Source organism: Tamandua tetradactyla, chromosome 14 (genome assembly GCF_023851605.1).
Source record: "Tamandua tetradactyla isolate mTamTet1 chromosome 14, mTamTet1.pri, whole genome shotgun sequence".
Lineage (NCBI taxonomy): Eukaryota > Metazoa > Chordata > Mammalia > Pilosa > Myrmecophagidae > Tamandua > Tamandua tetradactyla.
In genome coordinates, this window is record NC_135340.1 from 88,230,372 (window position 1) to 88,252,410 (window position 22,039).

The following is a 22,039-nucleotide window of genomic DNA, read 5'->3' on the forward strand; positions in this document are numbered from 1 at the left end:
CCCAGGTGATCTAATAGTGACAGTCTGATAGGACTTGGAGCAGTTGTAATGGAGACATTAAGGTTTGACAAATAATCACGATGGCAGAATCAAATGGATGCCTTTGTTTTAGTTCCTATTGTACTGTAGAATGGCCAAAAGGAAATACCTGAAGTTACCAAAACCCACTGCATTGCAAATTGGAAAACCCACCTGACTGGCCCTGCTTGTACCCCTTTATCCTGTTTTGCAATTTTAGTCTCATCACCACAAAGATGACCCCTTAATGCTGATGAAAAGAGCTTGGGTTGCCCAGGACCACCTGGGTCATGGAGCTTACCCTGGTTATGGTAACAGCTACCCCAGTTTAATGGCAGCCAAGCTCTGCTCCTTTGCATTTGGACATTGAGTTGCTTGTTACTGTAAGGGCTATTCCAGCTTAGTGCTAGCTTAGCTCCCTTCCTTTGCGTTTGTAAACAGCAGTTGCTCATATTTGCTATGTAGCTGGTCCATCTCCCCTTGTTTGAATCCATAAAAACCCTGGTCTCCTTACACTGGGGAGACGGGTTCTTGGCCATGGAGCCATCTGCTCTCCTGCTTTGCAGCACTAACCTTCCTTTCTCTCTCTCTGAAACCGGGTGTCATGGGCCAACTGTGAGGTGATTAGGCCAAGGGCCCCACGTTTGCTCATGTCACTAGGGCCCTGGAGGACAGAGTGGCCCTTGGTTGCCACAAGCTCTGCACGGGCCTGGCTGGGATGGGGGTGACCCTGCAGGCCCAGCTGCTCTCAGAGGCCCCCAGAGGACTCTGAGCCTTGGGTCCTAGCCTCCAGGTAAGACTTGGGTAACCCCCAGCTCTGCCCAGCCAAGCAGAGGGCCTTGCACACCATGGGTTGTGACCATGGAACCCCTGGGAATATGCAAATGGCCTGTTAGGCCACTGCCCGTGAGGGATCATCACCTAAGCTGGTGTGGTCCCAGCTATGAGCAGTGGCCCAGCTCTTGTTCACACACAGCCTACTGACCCCTTTGTCTGCTCAGGGCACCTGGGCCCACCTGGCTGCTTGGGTCTGGCCAGAGGTGGCTGCTTTTTGGCAAAGTTGCATTTTGTTTCCAGAGCAGGATACATGCTGGGGATTAAACTTGCCCCTGCAGCTCCTCCTTCCACTTGGAGAGGCTCTTTTAAAGGGGCTGTGACACGAGGTTCGGGGCCCCTAGGCACGTCCAGACAAGAAGGGGTCTCGCCCTTTGTGTTTCAAGCATTAAACAGCAGACCCTAGCCCGGTGTCCACTGGGGAGGCTGCGTGGGGAGGCAGAAGCCGGCTGCGGGTGGGCAGGGCCGTGACCTGGGGCTGGGGGCAGGTTGAATTTTGCCCTGCGGGGAGCCGAACAGCCACTGCCGGATGGGCTGGATCAGGTGAGCTAGGACAAGCTTGGCAGCAGGCGCTTGCCCTCCGAGCGGGGGACAGCGTTTCTGGTTTTGAACGACTTCTGGTGGGGTGGAAAGGACCTGGACTCCTGGTCTTGAGGCATCGGGACAGCTTTGGGGGTGCAGGTCCCCATGAACTCCCACCCAGGTGTGAGTGCAGGACCTTTTCCTAATCTACCACAGGCTCAGAGAAGGCTGCAGGGACAACCCAGCAGACAGAGCTGTGTCCAGCACAGCGGAAGCCAGATGGGGTTCTAGTGGAGGGAGACAGGGAGACCGGCGGGGGGTGGGGGTGGGGAGATGGGTGGAGGAAAGGTAGCGGGAGGGAGAAGAGAGAGAAGAGAAACAGAAAAGAGAAAGGATAGGGGAGAGGGAAGAGAGGCAGAGAGAGGGGACAGGGGAGGGGGACAGTTGGGGAGAAGGAAGAGAAAGATGGAGAAGAAGAAAGGAGAAAAGAAAAGAGAGGGAGGGGAAAGAGAGAACAGAGACAGAGAAGAGTCTGGCTCAGCAGCCTGGGTGGGTGGCACTTACCCTAGCTTGGTAAACCTGCTGTGATACTAATGATTTCCCTACAAATGTTCCAAGAGCTCCAAATTCAGGTCCACCAACCTAAGACAGGAAGGCAGGCCTTGGCAGCCATCAGGACGCTGGATTTAGAGTTCTAGCTGCACACCCCAGTGGGACCCCAGGCAAGCGACTTTCTTTTTCTGAACCCCATTTTCTAACGTGAAATTAGGGTAATCTTTAATCGTTAAGGAGTTGCTGGGGCATGCATTCTGCTAACAAGGTTGATTGAGGTAATGGGAACTGCTGATCCTACTGCAAGCAAATGCGTAAAATTCTGCTCGAAGGCAATGGGAGCTAATGAGAGAGAGAAGATAGGTAGGCGAGGGTCAGGAGGAGGGTGGAAACCTAGAAGGGTCAGTCCAGGGTCTGTGGCTTTTCCTCTGGGGAATTTGTGGCTGGGAGGTAGAGGAGAGCTTTCTACAGCCTTGAGATGTTAGAATAAGCATGATATTCTTATGAATAAGATGTTGGGTCTTGGTGAAACCCTCTCACCTTGCTATGGCTCCCACAGGACTCTACACTATGAGTAAGGGTGAATGGAAGTACACAAACTCCCAACTCTGCATTAGATGTTTTCAACCCCTTGAGATGGCCTGAGGCTCTGAATTCCTGTGGCCTTGGAGCCTGACAAAAGCAAGGACTTCTTTGGAGGAAGAGACCATCCTGGCGGTAAGATATTTATAAAAACAATTTTGCAAGCATGATGTCTGAATGTAAGGCAAAAAAAAAAAAAACACTGGGAATGAAGAAAGCAAGGTTATATGAATAAAAAGCAGCAGAAGGAATAAATAATAGAAACAGACCTGCAAGGGCTGTAGATATTGGAATCATACAAAATGGGCTTCAAAGCAAGCTTATTATGCTCAAGGAGATAGGAGACCAGAGTGAGGATTGTGGCAGAGAGCTGGAAATGACAAAAAGTGGAAATTTCAGAATTGCAAAATGCAATAACCCAAATCAAGAAATCAGTGTATGGGTTTGTACAGCTAAAGAAAGAATTAGGGGCGGGCCGCGGTGGCTCAGCGGGCAAAGTGCTTGCCTGCTATGCCGGAGGACCTTGGTTCGATTCCCGGCCCCAGCCCATGTAACAAAAAACGGAAAAACAAAATACAATAAAACAAGAAAATGTTTAAAGTTGTTTCCCTTTCTTCCTTCCTTCCTTCCTTCTATCCTTCCTTCCTTCTCTCTGTCTTTCCTTTAAAAAAAAAAAAAAAAAGAAAGAATTAAAGAACAGGAAGATAGGTCAGAAGACAATATCCAGAGAGACAAAAAGATGAAAAGTACAAAGGAGGGGTAAGAGACATTAGCATAGGGTGACATGGTATGAAATATATGCAATTAGAATCTCAAAAGTAGAGGAGAGAAATAAGAGGGCATAAAATATATTTAAAGAGAAATTTCCAAAACTTATGAAATGCATTAGGCATATTGAAGAAACTCTACAGATCCCAGATAAGATTAAACAGATAAATCTCCAGAAAAATTATATTAAAAGTTGGGAAACAAAAGACAAACAAAAAGTAGCTAGAAGAGACACATTGCCTTCAAAAGAGCACAAAAATACACAACTGACTTCTCAATAGTCACTAGTACCCAGAAAACAGTGAAATGATATCTTTAAAATGCTGAAAGAAAATATTGAATTCTACCCAGTGAAAATATGCTTCAATATTGTAAATGAATTCAAGGCATTTTCAGACAAATTTGTCATCAGCATCCTATACTAAATGAAATGCTAAAGAGAGTTCTGAAGGAAGTAGTAAGTTGCATTCTAATGGAAGATGAATCAAGATTGCCTCATGACATGGGAACCACATTTGGGTACCACCTTTGAACAGAAATTTGAAAAGGGAAATTTAACATAAATAATTATTAAATATAACAGGGGATTGCCTACTAAAAGTTAACAAGCACTCTAAATAATGTGGTGACAGCAGGTAGCTGGGGAAAGAGGTTGATGGACAAATAGATTGTCTCATTTCGTTCACCTGACTCAGTGGATGGACTTCGGTGGACGCTTACATAGGACACAAACACCTTTGCAATTTGTGCCCATTTGGAGAGGTCCATCCATTTCGCTCTTCCCCACACTTCTTTGTCATTGATCTTCCAAGCCATTCCTTCCAGATCTCTGACCATCCAGCCAACCTGTTATCAAACATCCACAAATCAGTGTAGATTTCCAACTCCAGATATAGTAGACAACCAAATCTACTGCTCACAGTTCTTCCCTTTGGAAGATTTCTCCTTCATAATCGTCATAAAGAGCCACACTGAATGAAGTTGTAGTGCTACAGCTGTCTACTTTGGGTGGTATCAACAAATCACGCACACCCATCTGTTCTAGTTTGCAAGCTGCTAGAACGCAATATACCAGAAATGGAATGGTGTTTAAAAGGGGAATTTACTAAGCTTTTAGTTTACAGTTCTAGGGTTGAAAATGTCCAAATTAAGGCAAGGCTGTTGAAATGTCCAATCTAAGGCATCCAGGGTAAGATACCTTGGTTCAAGAAGGACGATAATGTTCAGGGTTTCTTTCTCAATTGGAAAGGCACGTGGTGAACGTGGCGATGTCTGCTAACTTTCTCTCCAGGATTCTTGTTTCATGAAGCTCCCTGGAGGGCATTTTCCTTCTTCATCTCCTAAGGTCTCTGGCTGTGTGGGTTCTGGTGGCTCTTTTCAAAATGGTTCCCTTTTGGGCAGTGCAAAGGTGGCTCAGTGGCAGAATTCTCACTTGCCATGCCAGAGACCTGGGTTCAATTCCTGGAGCCTGCCTATGTAAAAGAAAAAAAATAGTGCTTCCCTCTTAAAGGGCTCCAGTGAGCAACACCTCTAATGTATGAAGACACATCTCCATGGGACCTATCTAATCAAAAGTTACCATCCACAATTGGCTGGGTCGTATCTCCATGGGGACAATAAAAAACACCCACCCAGCAATATTAAATGAGGATTAAAGGACATGGCTTTTCTGGGGTCCCCAAGAGATTCAAACTGGCACTCCACCTGTAAATCAGACTTGATTTTTTCTTTCCTCAGTCTGTCATAAGGAACCCTCCAGGAGGCAATAGGCATGAATTGAGGGAGTGGGGCAATGCAGCAGAAGTCTGCATTGAAGGAGTCTGAGACACCAGCTGATGCAAGTAACTCATAACTTCTGGACCCACTCAAGCTGGTCTCTTATATACCATTTCCATTTTAGTAGATGGCTGTCATGCATGCTCAATATTATGCCCAAACCTTACCAAGTTTATCATGGGAAGTTCAGGCTGCATGGTCAAATGATGGCTTATGATTAGGTAGTTAACTTCTACTAAGGCCCAGTGGCAGTGGGCAGTGATTATCCTATTACCAAAAGGATAATAGTTATCTACAGAAGAGGGCATAGATTTGCTCCCAAATGCTGAAAATCTAAACTGTGATTCTCCTACTGAGCTTCCCAGAATCTCCAAACAGCACTCCTACTTGCTAAAAATACTTCAAGTACACTTGAATTGCCTGGAACGTAAGATCTGTGAAATAGAGCAGCTTTCACTATAGTTTGAAATCATTGCATAGCTTTCTTTTGCTCTCATCCCCATAAAAACCTGACAACATTACAGGTAATTCTGCAGATAGATTGAACTAGTGTATGTAAGTGAATGGTGCAAGATGCAGCATCTCATCTGTATCTCTTGAACTACTCAAAGCCAATGACTTCCCATTAACTTTTTTTATATTGTGGGATCCTGGGTTTTAGGGGGGGTTATTTCCTACCCTCTAATCACTGTGGGTCTTCCTAAGGCATTTTAAAGTTATTTCTAGTTCTTGCTCTCAGATGCAGTTGACATCTATCATCAATTTTGTGGACCAGTGAGATGCCTCATGGAATGTGAAAATATCTGTGCACCCTACTGTGGCACGGAGTGGGGAATTGATATATTTCTGAGGCAACACTGTGAAGGTGTACTATTGGCCCTGCCAGGTAAAACTGCTCTGGTGATCCTTTCAAATTGGTTTGAGAAAAAGATATTATCCAGGTCAACAACTGCATATCAAGGTCATGCTGATTTGCTCCAGAAAAGATAATATATCTGGGACAGCAGGTGCAGTTCTGTTCACCACCTGATAAAGTTTGCAGCAGTCCACAGTTATTCTCTGAGATTCACCCAATTTTTGACGAGGCTTTGCAGGTGGGGATGTCAAAGGTACATCATTCCTGTTTCTTTCAAGTCTTTGACCATGACAAAAGTCTCAACAATAGATTTTGGCTTCCTAAAGTAAAAGTAGTGAATGTGATCCAGAAAAAGGGACTTCCGGAGAAGATGGCGGCTTAGTAAGACGCACGGATCTTAGTTTCTTCCCCAGGACAGCTACTAGGGGAGTAGAAACGATACAGAAAGCGCCCAAAGCCACAACAGAGATAAAAAAGACAGCGTACCCCATCCTGGAACGGCTGGCTGGCTGAGAGAAGCAGCTCAGGTGAGATCACCGAGGCGCGCGGGCCTCACCAGGCGGGGCGGCAAGTGGCCGGAGTCACTCCCTTCCCCCTTCCTGGGCCGGCTGGGAGAATTGGAGAGGCGGTCCCCTGAAACCGCGGCGGCTGGCACCCACACCACGCGCGGCACCCCTAACCAACTGAGAGAATTGGATCGGAAATCCCCAGGCCGCGGAGAACGGTGATGGGTGGGGGAGGCCCCTTCCAAACCCGTGACTCCCCAGGAACGTGCACTCTCCCGGGCGGGCCGCTGCCGCTGGCGCCCTCCCGCCACGCTTGTCACCCGGGTGACTAGGAAATTCGGACGGGCTCTTTTCTGGGCTGCGGCGGCCAGCAACCCTCCCTGCGTTCGGACCCCGGGCCGGCTCAAGCCGCTTCGGCTAGCGAACCTCCCGGACGGCGAGAGTTTTCCAAAGTTAAAGGTCCCACAGCACCTTTTACTGGTGGGACCCGCAGACAAACGTGTGCCACGAGCGCCACCTACTGGGCAGGATAAGAAAAGCAGATCCCAGAGATTTCACAGAAAAATCTTCCAAACTTTTGGATCCAATACCCAGGGAAATCTGTCTAAATGCGCAGATGCCAACAGAAGATAACGGATCACGCTCAAATAATTGAAAATATGGCCCAGTCAAAGGAACAAACCAATAGTTCAAATGAGATACAGGAGCTGAGACAACTAATGCTGAATATACGAACAGAAATGGAAAACTCTTCAAAAACGAAATCGATAAATTGAGGGAGGACATGAAGAAGACATGAGCTGAACATAAAGAAGAAATAGAAAAACTGAAAAAACAAATCACAGAACTTATGGAAGTGAAGGACAAAGTAGAAAAGATAGAAAAAACAATGGATACCTACAATGATAGATTCAAAGAGACAGAAGATAGAATTAGTGATTTGGAGGATGGAACATCTGAATTCCAAAAACAAACAGAAACTATTGGGAAAAGAATGGAAAAATTTGAACAGGGTATCAGGGAACTCAAGGACAATATGAACTGCACAAATATACGTGTTGTGGGTGTCCCAGAAGGAGAAGAGAAGGGAAAAGGAGGAGAAAAACTAATGGAAGAAATTTTCACTGAAAATTTCCCAACTCTTATGAAAGACCTAAAATTACAGATCCAAGAAGTGCAGCGCACCCCAAAGAGATTGGACCCAAATAGGCGTTCTCCAAGACACTTACTAGTTAGAATGTCAGAGGTCAAAGAGAAAGAGAGGATCTTGAAAGCAGCAAGAGAAAAACAATCCATCACATACAAGGGAAACCCAATAAGACTATGTGTAGATTTCTCAGCAGAAACCATGGAGGCTAGAAGACAGTGGGATGATATATTTAAATTACTAAAAGAGAAAAACTGCCAACCAAGACTCCTATATCCAGCAAAATTGTCCTTCAAAAATGAGGGAGAAATTAAAACATTCTCAGACAAAAAGTCACTGAGAGAATTTGTGACCAAGAGACCAGCTCTGCAAGAAATACTAAAGGGAGCACTAGAGTCAGAACCGAAAAGACAGAAGAGAGAGGTATGGAGAAGAGTGTAGAAAGAAGGAAAGTCAGATATGATATATATAATACAAAAGGCAAAATGGCAGAGGAAAATATTATCCAAACAGTAATAACACTAAATGTTAATGGACTGAATTCCCCAATCAAAAGACATAGAATGGCAGAATGGATTAAAAAACAGGATCCTTCTATATGCTTTCTACAGGAAACACATCTTAGACCCAAAGATAAACATAGGTTGAAAGTGAAAGGTTGGTAAAAGATATTTCATGCAAATAACAACCAGAAAAGATCAGGAGTGGCTATACTAATATCCAACAAGTTAGACTTCAAATGTAAAACAGTTAAAAGAGACAAAGAAGGACACTATATACTAATAAAAGGAACAATTAAACAAGAAGACATAACAATCATAAATATTTACGCACCGAACCAGAATGCCCCAAAATACGTGAGGAATACACTGCAAACACTGAAAAGGGAAATAGACACAAATACCATAATAGTTGGAGACTTCAATTCCCCACTCTCATCAATGGACAGAACATCTAGACAGAGGATCAATAAAGAAATAGAGAATCTGAATATTACTATAAATGAGCTAGACTTAACAGACATTTATAGGACATTACATCCCACAACAGCAGGATACACCTTTTTCTCAAGTGCTCATGGATCATTCTCAAAGATAGACCATATGCTGGGTCACAAAGCAAGTCTTAACAAATTTAAAAAGATTGAAATCATACACAACACTTTCTCGGATCATAAAGGAATGAAGTTGGAAATCAATAATAGGCGGAATGCCAGAAAATTCACAAATACCTGGAGGCTCAACAACACACTCTTAAACAACGAGTGGGTCAAAGAAGAAATTGCAAGAGAAATTAGTAAATACCTCGAGGCAAATGAAAATGAAAACACAACATATCAAAACTTATGGGATGCAGCAAAGGCAGTGCTAAGAGGGAAATTTATTGCCCTAAATGCCTATATCAGAAAAGAAGAAAAGGCAAAAATGCAGGAATTAACTGTTCACTTGGAAGAACTGGAGAAAGAACAGCAAACTAATCCCAAAGCAAGCAAAAGGAAAGAAATAACAAAGATCAGAGCAGAAATAAATGAAATTGAAAATATGAAAACAATAGAGAAAATCAATAAGACCAGAAGTTGGTTCTATGAGAAAATCAATAAGATTGATGGGCCCTTATCAAGATTGACAAAAAGAAGAAGAGAGAGGATGCAAATAAATAAGATCAGAAATGGAAGAGGAGACATAACTACTGACCTCACAGAAATAAAGGAGGTAATAACAGGATACTATGAACAACTTTACGCTAATAAATACAACAATTTAGAGGAAATGGACGGGTTCCTGGAAAGACATGAACAACCAACTTTGACTCAAGAAGACATAGATGACCTCAACAAACCAATCACAAGTAAAGAAATTGAATCAGTCATTCAAAAGCTTCCTAAAAAGAAAAGTCCAGGACCAGATGGCTTCACATGTGAATTCTACCAAACGTTCCAGAAAGAATTAGTACCAATTCTCCTCAAACTCTTCAAAAAAATCGAAGTGGAGGGAAAACTGCCTAATTCATTCTATGAAGCCAACATCACCCTCATACCAAAACCAGGCAAAGATATTACAAAAAAAGAAAACTACAGACCAATCTCTCTAATGAATATAGATGCAAAAATCCTCAATAAAATTCTAGCAAATCGTATCCAACAACACATTAAAAGAATTATACATCATGACCAAGTAGGATTCATCCCAGGTATGCAAGGATGGTTCAACATAAGAAAATCAATTAATGTAATACACCATATCAACAAATCAAAGCAGAAAAATCACATGATCATCTCAATTGATGCAGAGAAGGCATTTGACAAGATTCAACATCCTTTCCTGTTGAAAACACTTCAAAAGATAGGAATACAAGGGAACTTCCTTAAAATGATAGAGGGAATATATGAAAAACCCACAGCTAATATCATCCTCAATGGGGAAAAATTGAAAACTTTCCCCCTAAGATCAGGAACAAGACAAGGATGTCCACTATCACCACTATTATTCAACATTGTGTTGGAGGTTCTAGCCAGAGCAATTAGACAAGAAAAAGAAATACAAGGTATCAAAATTGGAAAGGAAGAAGTAAAACTATCACTGTTTGCAGACGATATGATACTATACGTCGAAAACCCGGAAAAATCCACAACAAAACTACTAGAGCTAATAAATGAGTACAGCAAAGTAACAGGTTACAAGATCAACATTCAAAAAATCTGTAGCATTTCTATACACTAGTAATGAACAAGCTGAGGGGGAAATCAAGAAACAAATCCCATTTACAATTGCAACTAAAAGAATAAAATACCTAGGAATAAATTTAACTAAAGAGACAAAAAACCTATATAAAGAAAACTACAAAAAACTGCTAAAAGAAATCACAGAAGACCTAAATAGATGGAAGGGCATACCGTGTTCATGGATTGGAAGACTAAATATAGTTAAGATGTCAATCCTACCTAAATTGATTTACAGATTCAATGCAATACCAATCAAAATCCCAACAACTTATTTTTCAGAAATAGAAAAACCAATAAGCAAATTTATCTGGAAGGGCAGGGTGCCCCGAATTGCTAAAAACATCTTGAGGAAAAAAAACGAAGCTGGAGGTCTTGCGCTGCCAGACTTTAAGGCATATTATGAAGCCACAGTGGTCAAAACAGCATGGTATTGGCATAAAGATAGATATATCGACCAATGGAATCGAATAGAGTGCTCAGATATAGACCCTCTCATCTATGGACATTTGATCTTTGATAAGGCAGTCAAGCCAACTCACCTGGGACAGAGCAGTCTCTTCAATAAATGGTGCCTAGAGAACTGGATATCCATATGCAAAAGAATGAAAGAAGACCCATCTCTCACACCCTATACAAAAGTTAACTCAAAATGGATCAAAGATCTAAACATTAGGTCTAAGACCATAAAACAGTTAGAGGAAAATGTTGGGAGATATCTTATGGATCTTACAACTGGAGGCGGTTTTATGGACCTTAAACCTAAAGCAAGAACACTGAAGAAGGAAATAAATAAATGGGAGCTCCTCAAAATTAAACACTTTTGTGCATCAAAGAACTTCATCAAGAAAGTAGAAAGACAGCCTACACAATGGGAGACAATATTTGGAAATGATATATCAGATAAAGGTCTAGTATCCAGAATTTATAAAGAGATTGTTCATCTCAACAACAAAAAGACAGCCAACCCAATTACAAAATGGGAAAAAGACTTGAACAGACACCTATCAGAAGAGGAAATACAAATGGCCAAAAAGCACATGAAGAGATGCTCAATGTCCCTGGCCATTAGAGAAATGCAAATCAAAACCACAATGAGATATCATCTCACACCCTCCAGAATGGCCATTATCAACAAAACAGAAAATGACAAGTGCTGGAGAGGATGCGGAGAAAGAGGCACACTTATCCACTGTTGGTAGGAAAGTCAAATGGTGCAACCACTGTGGAAGGCAGTTTGGCGGTTCCTCAAAAAGCTGAATATAGAATTGCCATACGACCCAGCAATACCATTGCTGGGAATATACTCAAAGGACTTAAGGGCAAAGACACAAACGGACATTTGCACACCAATGTTTATAGCAGCGTTATTTACAATTGCAAAGAGATGGAAACAGCCGAAATCTCCATCAACAGAAGAGTGGCTAAACAAACTGTGGTATATACATACGATGGAATACTATGCAGCTTTAAGACAGGATAAACTTATGAAGCATGTAATAACATGGATGGACCTAGAGAACATTATGCTGAGTGAGTCTAGCCAAAAACTAAAGGACAAATACTGTATGGTCCCACTGATGTGAACAGACATTCGAGAATAAATTTGGAATATGTCCTTGATATCAGAGTCCAGCAGGAGGTAGAAACAGGGTAAGATAATGGCCAATTGGAGTTGAAGGGATACAGACGGTGTAACAGGACTAGATACAAAAACTCAAAAATGGACAGCACAATAATACCTAATTGTAAAGTAATCAGGTTAAAACACTGAATGAAGCTGCATCTGAGCTATAGGTTTTTGTTGTGTTTTGTTTTGTTTTGATTTGATTTTACTATTATTACTTTTATTTTTTTCTCTATATTAACATTCTATATCTTTTTCGGTTATGTTGCTAGTTCTTCTAAACCAATGCAAATGTACTAAGAAATGATGATCATGCATCTACGTGATGATGTTAAGAATTACTGATTGCATATGTAGAATGGTATGATCTCTAAATGTTGGGTTAATTTCTTTTTTTCCTTTAATTAAAAAAAAAAAAAAGAGAACGGGTAATTGGAGCTGAAGGGATACAGACTGTACAACGGGACTGGATATAAAAACTCAGAAATGGACAGCACAATACTACCCAATTGTAATGCAATTATGTTAAAACACTGAATGAAGCTGCATGTGAGGTATAAGTTTCTTGTTTTTTTTTTTGCTTTTTTGTTTTTTTTTTCTTTCTTTCTATTATTGTTTTAATTCTTATTCTGTTGTCTTTTTATTTCTTTTTCTAAATCGATGCAAATGTACTAAGAAATGATGAATATGCAACTATGTGATGTTATTAAGAATTACTGATTGTACATGTAGATTGGAATGATTTCTAATTGTTTTGTTAATTCTTTTTTTAATTAATAATAAAAAAAAAAAGTAGTGAATGTTCCAGGGTTTTCCATTTAGCCCTTCCTACCATACATCCCTCACCGCAGTAGTCAGAGATCCAATGTGGGTATTTTGTCCATTGCAAAGTATATCTATTCCAGTTGTACATTCAGGAGCTAGAGAAACAACCAAAGTGTGAGGGCCATGGCCATCCCAAAACTGAGTCTGGCCATAATGGATAATGGTGGGCTTTGGTCACATTTCGGATCCTCAGGAATAAGCATCATTTTAGAGCCAGAGGCTAGTAATCCCAGAAAGGTCTGAATACTTTTTTTCTCCAGTCCAAAGTTACTTTGCAAGTGCTGTAGGTCCCTTTGCAGAAGGCCTGAAGTATCATTTATGGTCTACACTTGCAGGAAGTGCGTTCATCAAGGAAACACATCTGTCAATTGTCTTAAGTGTGGAAATGGGATGAAAGGCTGTGTCCCCTGACCATGGTGATTCAAGTCCGTTTTATATCTACTGTGCTCAGAGATTTTTCTGTTACTTAGATCAAGAATTGCCCAGTGACTGCCCATATTTTTGTTCCTAGTGACACTGTGATGAGCTAGTCACCATCGAAGGACCAGGTGGGCCTAAGCAGTGTGGTTGCCAGTGGGTCCCCCCTTGTCTTTGATGGTTAAAAGTTGCCACTTGGCTCCTGTGACTTCAGGACACAATCATCCCCCCTGAAATCAGAGGTCCCACCTCAATGGAGGCATCCTTTGTAGCCATTCCTGGCTACAACCAGAGGACTTTTGAAAGGCAGGTGGTCCTGTCACTGATGTATTTGTCAACACCTTAGAGAATGTATTCTCTGGGACTTGTTTGTGGGGATGCAAGTAAGATTGCCCATAAATCCAGTCCAATATTCCTCTCTCCCTAAACTTTTGGATTCCCCCCTCCACATTATGCCAGGGAAGCTCATTCATTATAGGCCACTCTTGAGTTCAGGTTTCAGTCAACCAACCAACAAAGATGTTAGAACCACCTCCAGAAGCAGGAGCTAACACATGGAATCCTAAATCTCTAATAAGCGCACCTGTATCAATGGATTCCAGCCTTATATAGTGTTACTTCACCCTCCTTGTTCTAACACCTTTGTAATCCACTCTCAAACATAGTCCCCTTGTTCCTGAATATATATATTTAACAAGCTGTTGTAATTCTTTTGATGTATAAGCTATTTCCTCCTGGGTCTTAGTGTGTGTTTGTCTTCCCGGAGCATGATGGAATATGGCCCTAGTTAGGGTCTAGTTGTAATAGGGAATTTCTGAGGCAGTCACCGGCCAACTAATAAAGACTCCAAATTGGCTTGCAGTTTTGGAATTTGTGATCTCTCTTTTGGTGCCCCCCATAACAATAGGTGGTGGTTTTGGTGGGTCTTGAGGCAAATGAGCATCCACTTGAATAACATGTTGTTACAAAATTTTCAAATTAAAAAGAGGAGGACAAGGTCCTTCCAATGACAAAGAACTCAAAGTGATCTAGAGATACAGGATTGTCAGTTTCATCTGGGTCCTGCAGATGTCCTTATTCCTACTTTGGGATCCCATCTTTCCCAGTGAATGCCTTAACAGTCAACAGCTAACCAGAGCAAAACTGTAAGTGTGGCTGATGTTGTTAAGTAAGTTTTCTGTCTTGATTTTTTTAAAAGAAACTTTCTATTTTGGAACAGGTTTGGATTTCAGAAAAAGTTTGAAGGTAGTAAAGAGTTCTCAGGTACCTCACATCCAATTCCCCTTGTATTAACATCTTACATACATATGGTATATTTGTTACGATTAATGAACCAACATTGAATCACTATCATTAACTTTATACAGATTTCCTTGATTTTTCCCTAATGTCCCTTTTCTGTCTCAGGACCCCACCCTGGAGCCTACATTGTGTTTGGTTGCCTTGTCTTGACTGTAAAATGGTTTCTCAGAATTTTCTCAATGTTGATGACCTTGGCTGTTTTTTTTTTGTTATTGTATAATATAACATACATGCAAAGCAAAGAAAGAAAAAAGCAACAGTTTTCAAAGCATTCTTCAAAAGATAGTTACAGGACAGCCCCCAGAGTTTGTCATGGGCTACCATACCATCATCTCAGATTTTTCCTCCTAGCTCTTCCAGAACACTTGAGGCTAGAAGGAATAAATATTTTATCATCACAATCAACTTTTTAATTTTTTGTGAAAAATAACGTATATACAAAAAAGTAGTAAATTTCAAAGCACATCACAACATTTAGTTATAGAACAGATTTCAGAGTTTGATATGGGTTACAATTCCACAATTTTAGGTTTTTCCTTCTAGCTGCTCTAAGGTATTGGAGACTAAAAGAAATATCAGTGTAATGATTCAGCAATCATACTCATTTGTTAAAGCCTACCTTCTCTGTATAACTCCACCATCACCTTTGATCTTTCTTTCATTCTTTAGGGGTGTTTGGGCTATACCCATTCTGACTTTTTTATGTTGGAAAGGACTGTCAGTAATACAGGGGAGTGGGATGGATCTAGCTGATGTTCTGGAGAGACGGGCCCCTCTAAGTTTCAGGACTTATCTGGCCCAGGGACGCACCTGGAGGTTGTAGGTTGCTGGAAAGTTACCCTAGTGCGTGGAAACTTTGTAGAATCTTATATATCACCCTAGGTGTTCTTAAGGATTGGCTGGACTACTTTTGGTTGAGGTTTGGCAGGTTATGATAGGTAGCAATGTCTAGCTGAAGCTCGTGTAAAAGCAACCTCTTGAGTAGCCTCTCGACTCTATTTGAACTCTCTCAGACACTGATAACTTATGAGTTACACTTCTTTTCCCCCTTTTGGTCAGGATGGCATTGTTGATCTCACAGCACCAGGGCCAGTTTCATCCCTGGGAGTCCTCTCCCATGCCGCCAGGGAGACTTTCACCCCTGGATGTCATGTCCCGGGAGGGCAATGGTTTCACTTGCAGAGTTGGGCTCACAGAGAGGGAGACCTTGGCTGTTTTAAGGAAGACTGGTCAGGCATTTTGCAGAATGTCTCTCAGTTGGGATTCAGCTGATATTTCTCACGGTTGTACCAGGGTTATGGGTTTGGGAGTGGAAGACCCCAGAAAGTCCCATTTTTATCACATCTATCAAAAGTATAAACAACAACATGGCTCATTGCTTATGCTGTCTTGATCCCCTGGAGGAGAGAGTATTTGTCAGGTTTCTTCACCGCAGACACACTCTTTCCCCCCTTCCATACTGAACTCTTTGGGAGGTGGTCACAATGCACAGCCCAGCTGTCTCCCTCCTTTGGGAGACAAAAACTAAATTATTTTGAATTCTTCTGCTGAAAGATTTGTCTCTTCTCCCCATCTATTTATTTACTTAATCATGTATTTATATACATATGTGCTGATAGATATTTATTTTATGCTTTGGGTTATAATCCAATACTACTTTGTTCTGTTGCTCAGATCGCTCCAGCTTTGGCCACTGGGAACTCTTTCTGTTGGCCTTCACTGCTGAAACTCTTCATCTCGTGGGGTGCCTTTTATTTTTAGCTCTTCTTTTCTGCCACCGCAAGATGCTCTGTTCTTACTTCCAGCAATCCCTGTGGCTGCAAAAGTAGAGAATTCCGTAGAGGCTGTCCTGCAGACTCTGCTTCTCAGACTGACCTGAGCTGAGAGTTAAAGGACCTGAGTCTGTCCTCTTCTTCCTGCAAGTGCTCCAGGGCCCGTGGGAGAGGCTGTTCCACCCCACAGTCCTCGTACTCATACTTGCTGCTTTAAGAGTCAAGTGCAGCAGCCACCTGGACTCCGCCAAGGCACTCCATCACCATCCACCCCAGGTGATAGTTTGATGGATTGCGAGGCTGCCGTGTGCCATATTTTATCAGCATCTCCTTTCCCATTGGCAAGAAGCTCAGCATGCACCGAAGCCCAAAGGTCTGCACAAGCCAACCCTCAAATCCCAAATCTTCATGCGTGTGCCACCCGGGACCAGTCCTAAAAGAAGTTCTGTATCAGTTTAATGTAAAGATTATTAATTAAAATAAGGGGTTACCTGCCGAGTGGCATGAGAACGCTAAAGCATACCGGCATAGCAGACATAGGGAGCAGCTACCACTTCTAGGATGGAGGCAGAGCTCCCTAGGAGGGGACACTCTGGAGGGGGTCTTTTCTCCCCAGGCTTCGCTGGGAAGGGCAGGGCTGGTCCACTGTGGAACAGAAGTTCCCTGAGGTGTTGGTGCTGCTGAACTCGCCGGGCAGCTCCTGTGCAGGTGGGAAGCACACTGTGGGGCTGCAGGGCTGGGCAGCCGTCCTCTGGGGTTACAGGGGGATCCACCCACAGGGACGTCCTGGGCCGAGGGACTCACTGGGAAATGGCCAGGAGAGGCAGCCAGCCAGGGCATTGCTTGATCTGTATAAAGGGAGAAATTGTGAGATTTTGTTTTCAGCACTCTCAGACCTGGGGTTTCAAGAAATAAGAGATTATTTTAGGGTGTCATGGAAACACTTAGGGGAGGGGAGGCGCCAAGCAGATGGCCTTATGTGGAGGGTCAGTGAGGGTTCTGGGCACTTAAGGAAGGGGTGTATGTGGCCCTGGCGTCCTGTCTTCCCAAAAGCTGATATCTCAGCTTGACTGCCCCACCTCCCCCTGTCCGCTTTTCTGTCCCCTTCTCTGCACCCTGCCCCCTCCTAGGAGCTGTGGGTGCTGAGTCCAGCTGGGGCTGGACGGACCCTCCCCCTCGCTGGCCCATTTCACCCATTTCCCTGACTGGGGAAGGGCAGGCCAGCTGGCCACCTCCTCTCTTTTGCCTCCCTGCACCAGTAACCCCAGGATGCTGGCTCAGGCAGGGGTGCAAGGTCCTTTCCTCCTTGCCCTTACTCCCTTCCCCAGAATTCTGCCCCTGGAAGCTTTTGGCACCAGACAGGCTAGAGTTTGGACACTAGCAAGCTTTCAAAGCAGCTCTGTCGGTCAAGCCCTACTCCAGTGGCAGGCACATCTGCGGCCCGAGGGCTGCCCCTCCTGTCCCAGCTTCCAGGAGAAAAAAACTCCTAGGAGGAGACTGAGGAGGTCACAAGGTCCTGGGTCCTTCCTGTCCCAACCTGCTTTCCCAGGCTCACACCGCCAGCTCTGCCAACAGGTTAAGTTAAGGCGCCCGGAGATCACCCAGCACACCCCTTATTCTACAGTGGGGTACATGGGACCCACTACTAGAGGGGCTGGGGCCTGGGAGACAAAGCCCTGGTGTCTGCAGAGAGCTTTGTGTCTGGGGACACAGTAAAACACCAATGAGTTCATTTACGTCTGGCGCCTAGATGCTTTCCTTAACGATGACAAGACAGCCATCCACTCCCTCAGTGCTGGCATCCTTCACACTGAAATCCAAACCCCGCAGTTTGGGTCTGTCTGGGTAACTGAGGGTTTTGCATTCGAGTGGTGAGCAGCCTGCTCCAGACTCCCGGTGCTTAGAAGGAACCCTGGGCTCAACACAGCAGGCATTCGACATGGATGTGCTGAGCAAGTGACCCCAAACTGGGTGCCCAAGAGCCTCTCAGTGCGGCTCAGGAAGCAGCTGTCTCTTCCCGAGCTCAGGCTCTGTCCCAGGAGTGCTTCCTTGAGGAAGCCTTCTTGGGTGCCCCACAGACCCCAGTCCTCCTTCCATCGTGTCCTTGCACGCAGCGCAGCTCCCTGTCCACCTACTGTCACCCAGCGACATGGCTGCTTCCTGAGGTCTGGGTCTGGACACACCCCATCTCAGGCCCTCTGTGCCTGGCCACAGCCGTGGCCTGCCTGCAGAGCTCAGCCTCCCTCCCTTGCACTCATTTCCCTGTGTGCATGTGTGCACATGTGTGCATGTGCGTGTGTGTGCAAGAACCAGAGGTCTCCGCAGGCCTCAGAGTGGGGTCTCCGATGGGCACAGCCCCCGGCCAATGGGAAAACGTGGCAGGGACGCCAAGGGAGGCCACATGGCTGGGAGGCGTGAAGCTGGGAGGCGCCATGGTCCAGGCAGCGCCCAGGGCTGTCGCTACAAAGGCCTTGGACATCCAGGGAGTGTCAGGAGGACCCCAGAGCCCTCCACACAGCTCCTGGGCTCATGTAGGCCCCATCATGTCCTCACCAGGCAGATAGCAGCCGGGAGGAAGCAGAGGGAGCTGGAAAAAAACAAGGAGGATTAAACCAAACCCTTTCAGTGGCCTCGGACGCTGCACCTCCCTGCCGTCCAGCCCACAGATTCGGGAAAGCGCCATGCGCACAGCCCCAGAAACCTCAGTCCCTGGCGGCATGACGGTGGGGGCCGTGCACAACCCCCACAGAGGGGGCTACCGTGGGGGCCGTTCTGTGTCTGGGTGAGAGGGGAGTCCCTAGGGAGGTTCTGGCCAGAATGTGGGCTGTGAGGCAGGTCCTGGGGGTTTTCAGAGGAAAAAGAGGAGCCTGCCCCAAGTGCCCTCCCCTAGGGTGAGGGCCTGGGGCCCCGAGGGTGATGGGGAGGGAGAGAGGGTTTGCTGAGGATGGTTTTGGGGAGAGCGGGCAGAATGCTGGCTGTCCCCACGTTCCTTGGAGAGAGAGGGGTGGGGGGGTTTACTGAGGTATGGGACAGGGCCCTCCTGGGTTCAGCTGGATTCCTGGTTTGGGGAGACCTTCTGCCCAGGAACTTGGAGGACAGACAGCGGAGGGAAGAACCCCCACCCAAGAAAGGCCCAGCGAGCTGGGACGTAGCCCCACCCCAAGTGTGGCCCCATGGGACACTTCTACAGTAAGGGCAGGGACCCCAGCTGCGAGGGTATGTGGGATGGATGCTGCAGGCCCCAGCTGGGCAGACAGGCTGGGGGCCTACAGGGAAGGGGGCAGCGCTGCACCCCCTCACCTCCTAGGCCTGGCCTTGTCCTCCCTGAAGGATTTACTCGAGGGCTTGGCGCTGGGGAGGGGGAGCACTGCGAAGGGGGAGTGCTGGGGAGGGGGAGCACTGCAGGGGGAGCACTGAGGAGGGGGAGCGCTGTGGGGGGGGAGTGCTGCGGAGGAGTGGGGCAGTGGTCCAGCTCTGGGTTGGGGGGGACCCTGCTTACACACACAGGGCCCTCCCTCAAGAGAGAGCAGGAAGTTGAGGGGTGGCGCGTGTTTTCACTTGGGGGGGAACCCACACCCATGGAGCAGGTTCCCAGGTCACGGGGACCCCACTGCCGCCTGCTCTGCACTTGCCAGGGGGCCAAATCCCCGGATGCATATGGAGTTCACCATATCGGGGTGCACGGGTGCTGCCCCCTCCTTGGCAGCCAAGATCACCCCTGGCCTCCCCCACTCCCGGCTGCTCCTTTCGCAGGGCGCCACCCTCCTCTTACTCTTTCCTCTCCCTGAGTGAGCCCCTTCCTCCATGCAGCTTCCCCCCAGCCTCACCGCACCCCCAAGCCTGACCAAGGCCTACATTTCCAACTCCAGCTTACACACCTCCCCCAGCGCCAAATCCCGTCTGCTGTACACACTCCCTGGGGCTCGGGACCACCCCCAATTGGCACCCCACACCCAGCGACCCCCTCCCCACCTGGCTCCCCACACTAATGTCTTTTGGCTTTGCCTCCTAATGTCAGGCCAGCCACTCTTCCCCACAATGGCTCTCAAGCGGATGGACTGGCTCTCTGGCTGGCCATGCCCACAGCCTTGGGGACACCTGCCTTCTCACCCAGCTCCTGTCCTGTCCCCAGCATCAGCGCCACTCCCTGGAATTTACCTTCCATGAATTGTCTCCTGTTCCAGGCCTTCTGGGAGCTCCAGCCTGGGTTCCCCTGCGCACCCAGCTTAGCATCCAGGATCCCCGGCTCCGCACAGCGCTGGGTCGCTTCTGCCCCATCGCAGCCTTCGCTGTGTCCTGTACACCCCACAGTTCACTGCCTCCTGCCTGTCCAACGCCCATCCTCCGAGGTGGCCTCAAGTCACCCCAGCCCCAGTGCAGACAATGAGTGCCCTAAATTGTTCCAGGTAAGGTAGAGCAGGCTCCAGGGACCTAGAAGAGGGTGCTTGAGACAAGTTAGATCATGGATTACCCACAGCCCCAGAGCAACACCGGCGGGCACCAGGGGCACCACGGGACGCAGGCCACCTGCGTGGGGAGCTGCTTTGCTATTGTCAAGGGTGGGCTTGTGGCTGGTAGCCGAGCACGTGACGGGGGTGCCTGGGCACCGCTGTGGAACCAGGTGGGGCCTATGGCCACTGGGGCCGGGCACCTGCGAACCTTAGCTGACGGGCACAGGCGGAGGGTGTGTGCCAGCCCAGTCGCGTGATGGTGACAGGCCAGGAAGCTGTGTGAACTCGAGACACCCATTTTCCTGTCTTTACGGTCTCGAGTTCGTCCAGCGTTCGTCTTGGCACCCTCACAGCACCCGGCTGGCAGTGCCCGGGAGGGGCCCAGCGTGCGACGCTTGGAGCGGTGTCAGGGAACGGCGTTTATCCTGCAGTGTTCGGCTCCTGGTTGGCACGGGAGGCAGGCGGCATCGGGCACAAGAACCAGCTCCCGGCCAGCTGGCCCAGGCACGGAGTTGGGCTCTACCTACCAGAGAACACGATGCATTTTTACTTTTAAAAAATCAGTAAATCACTGGTGGTGCTGTCACCGGCAATTAGACAGCTGAGTTAACTTCTTTTCCACGTGAAGGTGGCGCTGTCGCCGCTCACTGCAGCGCTGGGGTGCATGGTCTCTGCAGCCGAGCTGGGAGGGCCCTCAGGCCCCAAGGTGACTCCTGAGCCCTTGGGCAGAGGGCTGTGGGCTGAGGCCCTGCCCCACAGAGGTGCCCGCCAGCCCCCATTGCTCCATGTGTTCAGGGTCGAGGCTGGGGACCACAGAGGGTTGGAGATCCCAGGACAAGCCCCATTCAGGGTTTTGCAATCCCGGCTGCATCTTGCTATCATGAAGGGCTCCCTTTGATCCACAGAGGGAACATTTCTGCCCTGTCCACTGGCTCCCCAGGCCCCTGCCCGCCCCAGTGCCAAAGCCCTGGGACCACCTGCCCACCTACACTCCTTTGCCCCTGTCCCTGCGCCCGGGGTGGCTGTCCTAACACAGGCTTTCCTTGGACAGCCTGCCCTCTGTCCCACTCCTGCATTTGCAAAGCCTGGCCACCTGGGCTCCTGCCTGCAGGCTCTCATGGGGACACTCAGCTGCCGGGGTCTGCAGGACGATGACCACCTGTGGCTGCACCCCTCCCTTGACCCCACCCTGTCCTGGGCCTGGTGCGGCAAACACATGCCCGCCACGCCTGCACCCAATTAGCCACCCTAGAATGGGGGTGGGGGAGTGGCTGAGTTATCACAGAAACAAGACCGTCCCCAAACCACACAGTTTTGGCTTCAAAACACAGTCGAAGCTTTGGCAACAGACCCAACTTCTTAATT

General features: G+C 46.7%; 1 long non-coding RNA gene across 1 annotated transcript; it reads left to right on the plus strand.

The window, feature by feature from the left end:
* The first annotated feature begins 700 nt into the window (after positions 1-700).
* On the plus strand, positions 701-16,493 carry LOC143655232 (uncharacterized). The gene is made up of 3 exons (XR_013162123.1): positions 701-811; positions 2,486-2,643; positions 16,257-16,493. It is a non-coding gene; the product is annotated as an uncharacterized LOC143655232 (long non-coding RNA).
* Positions 16,494-22,039: the final 5,546 nt, after the last annotated feature.